Source organism: Coregonus lavaretus (assembly GCF_964263955.1).
Source record: "Coregonus lavaretus genome assembly, chromosome: 10".
Lineage (NCBI taxonomy): Eukaryota > Metazoa > Chordata > Actinopteri > Salmoniformes > Salmonidae > Coregonus > Coregonus lavaretus.
The window spans coordinates 23,013,957-23,021,881 of record NC_139997.1 but is presented as its reverse complement, the minus strand read 5'-3'; positions in this window follow the sequence as shown (position 1 = coordinate 23,021,881).

Below are 7,925 nucleotides of genomic sequence, written 5' to 3'. Positions count from 1 at the left end.
GGCTAATTGATCATTTGAAAACCCTTTCCAATTATGTTAGCACAGCTGAAAACTGTTGTGCTGATTAAAGAAGCAATACAACTGGCCTTCCTGAGACTAGTTGAGTATCTGGAGCATCAGCAATTGTGGATTCGATTACAGGCTCAAAATGGCCAGAAACACATAACTTTCTTCTGAAACTCATCAGTCTATTCTTGTTCTGAGAAATGAAGGCTATTCCATGTGAGAAATTGCCAAGAAACTGAAGATCTCGTACAACGCTGTGTACTACTCCCTTCACAGAACAGTGCAAACTGTCTCTAACCAGAATAGAAAGAGGAGTGGGAGGCCCCGGTGCACAACTGAGCAAGAGGACAAATACATTAGAGTGTCTAGTTTGAGAACCAGACGCCTCACAGGTCCTCAACTGGCAGCTTCATTAAATAGTACCCGCAAAACACCAGTCTCAACGTCAACAGTGAAGAGGCGACTCCGGGATGCTGACCTTCTAGGCAGAGTTGCAAAGAAAAAGCCATATCTCAGACTGGCAAATGAAAAAAAAAGATTAAGATGGCAAAGGAACACAGACACTGGATAGAGGAAGATTGTAAAAAAGTGTTATGGTCAGACGAATCGAAGTTTGAGGTGTTCGGATCACAAAGAATAACATTTGTGAGACGCAGACCAAATGAAAAGATGCTGGAGGAGTGCTTGATGCCATCTTATTTTATTTATTTAAACAGGTAAGCCAGTTGAGAAAAAGTTCTCATTTACAACTGCGACCTGGCCAAGATAAAGCAAAGCAGTGCGATAAAAACAACAACAACACAGAGTTACATACAGTGAGGGAAAAAAAGTATTTGATCCCCTGCTGATTTTGTACGTTTGCCCACTGACAAAGAAATTATCAGTCTATAATTTTAATGGTAGGTTTATTTGAACAGTGAGAGACAGAATAACAACAAAAAAATCAAGAAAGACGCATGTCAAAATATTTATGAATGGATTTGCATTTTAATGAGGGAAATAAGTATTTGACCCCCTCTCAATCAGAAAGATTTCTGGCTCCAAGGTGTCTTTTATACAGGTAACGAGCTGAGATTATGAGCACACTCTTAAAGAGAGTGCTCCTAATCTCAGTTTGTTACCTTTATAAAAGACACCTGTCCACAGAAGCAATCAATCAATCAGATTCCAAACTCTCCACCATGGCCAAGACCAAAGAGCTCTCCAAGGATGTCAGGGACAAGATTGTAGACCTACACAAGGCTGGAATGGGCTACAAGACCATCGCCAAGCAGCTTGGTGCGATTATTCACAAATGGAAGAAACACAAAATAACTGTCAATCTCCCTCGGCCTGGGGCTCCATGCAAGATCTCACCTCGTGGAGTTGCAATGATCATGAGAACAGTGAGGAATCAGCCCAGAACTACACGGGAGGATCTTGTCAATGATCTCAAGGCAGCTGGGACCATAGTCACCAAGAAAACAGGTAACACACTACGCCGTGAAGGACTGAAATCCTGCAGCGCCCGCAAGGTCCCCCTGCTCAAGAAAGCACATATACATACCTGTCTGAAGTTTGCCAATGAACATCTGAATGATTCAGATGAGAACTGGGTGAAAGTGTTGTGGTCAGATGAGACCAAAATTGAACTCTTTGGCATCAACTCAACTCGCCGTGTTTGGAGGAGGAGGAATGCTGCCTATGACCCCAAGAACACGGATGGGTATTCCAGCATGACAATGACCCAAAACACACGACCAAGGCAACAAAGGAGTGGCTCATGAAGAAGCACATTAAGGTCCTGGAGTGGCCTAGCCAGTCTCCAGACCTTAATCCCAAAGAAAATCTGTGGAGGGAGCTGAAGGTTCGAGTTGCCAAACGTCAGGCTCGAAACCTTAATGACTTGGAGAAGATCTGCAAAGAGGAGTGGGACAAAATCCCTCCTGAGATGTGTGCAAACCTGGTGGCCAACTACAAGAAACGTCTGACCTCTGTGATTGCCAACAAGGGTTTTGCCACCAAGTACTAAGTCATGTTTTGCAGAGGGGTCAAATACTTATTTCCCTCATTAAAATGCAAATCAATTTATAACATTTTTGACATGCGTTTTTCTGGATTTTTCTGTTGTTATTCTGTCTCTCACTGTTCAAATAAACCTACCATTAAAATTATAGACTGATCATTTCTTTGTCAGTGGGCAAACGTACAACATCAGCAGGGGATCAAATACTTTTTTCCCTCACTGTATGGGGTAAACAAAACATAAAGTAAAAAATACAACAGAAAATATATATACAGTGTGTGCGAATGTAGTAAATTATGGAGGTAAGGCAATAAATAGGACATAGTGCAAAATAGTTACAATTTCGTATTAACACTGGAATGATAGATGTGCAAAAGATGATGTGCAAATAGAGATACTGGGGTGCAAATTAGCAAAATAAATAACAATATGGGGATGAGGTAGTTGGGTGGGCTAATTTCAGAATGGCTGTGTACAGGTGCAGTGATTGTTAAGCTGCTCTGACAACTGATGCTTAAAGTTAGTGAGGGAGATTTTTGCAGTTTGTTCCAGTCATTGGCAGCAGAGAACTGGAAGGAATGGTGGCCAAAGGCGGTGTTGGCTTTGGGGATGACCAGTGAGATATACCTGCTGGAGCGCAGACTACGGGTGGGTGTTGCTATAGTGACCAGTGAGCTAAGATAAGGCGGGGATTTGCGTAGCAGTGATTTATAGATGACCTGGAGCCAGTGGGTTTGGCGACGAATATGTAGTGAGGGCCAGCCAACAAGAGCGTACAGGTCACAATGGTGAGTAGTATATGGGGCTTTGGTGACAAAACCGATGGCACTGTGATAGACTACATCCAATTTTCTGAGTAGAGTGTTGGAGGCTATTTTGTAAATGACATCGCCAAAGTCAAGGATCGGTAGAATAGTCAGTTTTACGAGGGCATGTTTGGCAGCATGAGTGAAGGATTCTAGATCTAACTTTTGATTGGAGATGCTTAATGTGAATCTGGAAGGAGAGTTTACAGTCTAAGCAGACACCTAGGTATTTGTAGTTGTCCACATACTCTAGGTCAGACCCGCCGAGAGTAGTGATTCTAGTCGGGTGGGCGGGTACAAGCAGCGTTCGGTTGAAGAGTATGCATTTAGTTTTACTAGTGTTTAAGAGCAGTTGGAGGCTACAGAAGGAGTGTTGTATGGCGTTGAAGCTCGTTTGGAGGTTTGTTAACACAGTGTCCAATCCGAGCATCACCAGCTGCAAGAGCGACATCATTGATATACACAGAGAATAGTCGGCCCGAGAATTGAACCCTGTGGCACCCCCATAGAGGCTGCCAGAGGTCCAGATAACAGGCCCTCCGATTTGACACATTGAACTCTATCTGAGAAGTAGTTGGTGAACCAGGCGAGGCAGTCATTTGAGAAACCAAGGCTATTTAGTCTGCCAATAAGAATGCGGTGGTTGACAGAGTCGAAAGCCTTGGCCAGGTCGATGAAGACCGCTGCGCAGTACTGTCTTTTATCGATCGCGGTTATAATATAGTTTAGGACCTTGAGCGTGGCTGAGGTGCACCCATGACCAGCTCGGAAACCGGATTGCATTGCGGAGAAGGTACGGTGGGATTCGAAATGGTCGGTGATCTATTTGTTAACTTGGCTTTCAAATATTTTCGAAAGGCAGGGCAGGATGGATATAGGTCTGTAACAGTTTGGATCTAGAGTGTCACCCCCTTTGAAGAGGGGGATAACCACGGTAGCTTTCCAATCTCTGGGGATCTCAGACGTTACGAAAGAGAGGTTGAACAGGCTAGTAATAGGGGGGCATGGGCAAGTTGCAGCGGAGGGTGCAGAGCTGAAGGCCGGGGTAGTGGTAGCCAGGTGGAAAGCATGGCCAGCCGTAGCAAAATGCTTGTTGAAATTCTCGATTATTGTAGATTTATCGGTGGTGACAGTGTTTCCTAGCCTCGGTGCAGTGGGCAGTTGGGAGGAGGTGCTCTTATTCTCCATGGACTTTACAGTGTCCCAAAACTTTTTGGAGTTAGTGCTACAGGATGCACATTTCTGTTTGAAAAAGCTAGCCTTTGCTTTCCTAACTGATTGTGTATATTGGTTCCTGACTTCCCTGAAAAGTTGCATATCGCGGGGGCTGTTCGATGCTAATGCAGTACGCCACAGGATGTTTTTGTGCTGGTCAAGGGCAGTCAAGTCTGAGGAGAACCAGGGGCTATATCTGTTCTTAGTTCTGCATTTTTTGAATGGGGCATGCTTATTTAAGATTGAGAGGAAATTACTTTTAAAGAACAACCAGGCATCCTCTACTGACATAATGAGGTCAATATCCATCCAGGATACCCGGGCCAGGTCAATTAGAAAGGCCTGCTCGCTAAAGTGTTTTAGGGAGCGTTTGACAGTGAGAGGGGTGGTCGTTTGACGGCGGACCCATTACGGACGCAGGCAATAAGGCAGTGATCGCTGAGATCCTGTTTGAAGACAGCGGAGGTGTATTTAGAGGGTACATTTGTCAGGATGATATCTATGAGGGTGCCCATGTTTACAGATTTAGGGTTGTACCTGGTAGGTTCGTTGATAATTTGTGTGAGATTGAGGGCATCTAGTTTAGATTGTAGGTTGGCCGGGGTGTTAAGCATATCCCAGTTTAGGTCACCAAGCAGTACGAACTCTGGGGATAGATGGGGGGCAATCAGTTCACATATGGTGTCCAGGGCACAGCTCGGGGCTGAGGGGGGTCTGTAGCAAGCGGCAACAGTGAGAGACATTTCTGGAAAGGTGCATTTTTAGAAGTAGAAGCTCAAACTGTTTGGGCACAGACCTGGATAGTATGATAGAGCTCTGTCAAGCATGGTGGAGGCAATGTGATGGTCTGGGGTTGCTTTGGTGGTGGTAAAGTGGGAGATTTGTACAGGGTAAAAGGGATCTTCAAGAAGGATGGCTATCACTCCATTTTGCAACGCCATGCCATACCCTGTGGACGGCGCTTGATTGGAGCCAATTTCCTCCTACAACAGGACAATGACCCAATGCATAGCTCCAAACTATGTAAGAACTATTTAAGGAAGAAGCAGTCAGCTGGTATTCTGTCTATAATGGAGTGGCCAGCACAGTCACCGGATCTCAACCCTATTGAGCTGTTGTGGGAGCTGCTTGACCGTATGGTACGTAAGAAGTGCCCATCAAGCCAATCCAACTTGTGGGAGGTGCTTCAGGAAGCATGGGGTGATATCTCTTCAGATTACCTCAACAAATTGACAACTAGAATGCCAAAGGTCTGCAAGGCTGTAATTGCTGCAAAAATAGGATTATTTGACATTTTACATTTTACATTTTAGTCATTTAGCAGACGCTCTTATCCAGAGCGACTTACAGTTAGTGAGTGCATACATTTTCCTACTTTTTTTTTCATGACGAAAGCAAAGTTTGAAGGACACAATTATTATTTCAATTAAAAATCATTATTTCTAACCTTGTCAATGACTACATTTCCTATGCATTTTGCTATATTTCCTATTGAAACTCATTTCATGTATGTTTTCATGGAAAACAAGGACATTTCTAAGTGACCCCAAAACTTTGAACGGTAGTGTACATTTCTGTTTTATTCACCTGTAAGAAAGCCTTTCCCTTTAAGAGTGACTGATGACTTCACAGCTAGCAGGAGCTAGCAGTGTTTATTAGCCTAACCAGAGATGAAGAGGTAAAGAGAGGCCCAACTCGGTGGAAAATCTGTCTCCCTCCAGCAGGTGGCATTTTTGTTTTGTTTTTCTGCCCACCAAGCAAGGAGAGTGTCGAATTTGTTCAACAAAACAGTGAATGGCTTATTTTCTATGTGAGGTTTATTTGATTGAATAGAAGTTTCGTAATGCTTAGGTTGCTACGAGTGTACTGATATAAGTAGGACACGTGATATCCCGGCAACTTTGAGAAAAAACACTTTATATCGGAGTTGTCTCGAGATGGCTATGCATATTCATGGTATGAGGCTAGTACAGGCCGTTGAAGTCAACAACCCTCATTGAATATTCAAAAAAGTATTAAAATAATTAGATGTATCCACCAATCCAAAGCAAGGATAGGCGGGCGCTTGACAGCCTGCGGTGCTGCTTTGTGGACAACGACTCCCATTATTAGGTTCTCCCATCTCCACAGAGGAACTCTAGAGCTCTGTCAGAGTGACCATCGGGTTCTTGGCCACCTCCCTGACCAAGGCCCTTCTCCCCCAATTGCTCAGTTTGGCCGGGTGGCCAGCTCTAGGAAGAGTCTTGGTGGTTCCAAACTTCTTCCATTTAAGAGTGATGGAGGCCAATGTGTTCTTGGGGACCTTCAATGCTGCAGAAATGTTTTGTCATTATGGGGTATTGTGTGTAGATTGCTGAGGATTTTTTTTATTTAATCCATTTTAGAATAAGGCTGTAACTTAACAAAATGTGGAAAAAGTCAAGGGGTCGCTCTGGAGAAGAGCGTCTGCTAAATGATGTAAATGGAAATATCTGAATACTTTCAGAAGGCACTGTATATATGGAAGTAGTTTAGTGCCACAAAAAAGGGGTAAAACATTTTTTGCTTAAGTTTCCTGATCTTTCTTATATGGTGTCTCTCAGATATAGGACAGACACTTCAAAACAAACTTCCTTGATCCTTGGTATGACCTTAAAACAATTCCATATGCTAATGTTTGTTTTCATACATTTTTAAGATATAGACAGTTTTGACTTTTGTGGCTGTTACTAGTGACAACCAGATTTAAGAGTGCAGGAAAACTGGAATAGGCTACATACAAGATTTTATTATGCTTTCCAGTGGTGTAAAGTACTTCAGTAAAAATACTTTAAAGTACTGCTTAAGTAGTTTTTTGGGGTATCTGTACTTTACTTTAATATTTTATATTTCTGACTACTTTTACTTCACTCCGGTGGCCTTGCTTCAGGAAGTACTACGTACAGCTGATCTTGGGGATGGGCATAGAACATATTTATGACAACTCATTGCAATGGTAGGTATGTTTTTAATTTCTTGCAGCTGACATTCACATCATCTTAGCGTACAACATTCCAGAGCTTCAAGGCAGCACACAGGCAGATACGCCAAAGGCAATTCCAAGTAATAGCAAAACACACTAAATCTCTTCAGAGAGATAAGAGCAGACAACTGCCATATTAAAGGGCCGGCCCTTTCCAGAAACGACTAGCCCCTACTTAGGGTAGACAATATGGGTTAAGTGTTAAGCATTATGATCATAGCCATTCCAAGAAACCATGCAAAGTTGCAGCAGACAGGTTTGCTGCAGACAATCATTCAAATCAGCACAAACGCCACAGACAGACAAGCAGGAGCCCAACAGGCAAGTGTATATAGAAGTAGAGCAAAAACCACAGTGACAAACCAAACAGCCACGCATCAAGGAGTGGCAGAAAATCAATGAACAGCACCTAACAATCCTATAGCCAAAGGCACTTCCAAGATGAAGGAAACCTAACACTGCCTGGAGGAACACATTGGCATCCATGCTTGATTTTGATTTGGGGAGGTGGAGTAGCATCGAAAATCTGGATTTAATACTTGTGTGCTGCTCTGTAATGTAAATGTATTTTTTAGGGACTGTCTACCGATTTCAGATATACCTTCCAAAGTGAGTGTGAAAGTGTCACTAAAGAAGTAGTAATTTCTGCGTTACTTATATTGAAATGATCTATTATAACTTGAGACGGAATGTTACTTTAAAATAACTGTACTTACAAGTTATTAACTGTAATCATGTCTATGAACCCTGCTAATATTTCATCAAACCTTCAATGCAGCATAATTATATTGTAGCGATCCTTGCTAATGAGCCACTTTGCACTTAACCCTATTGCCGCGATGCGACGCATGGTTGCCTTTCACGCAAGCGACCCGAGTTCGTGGCCCTGTCC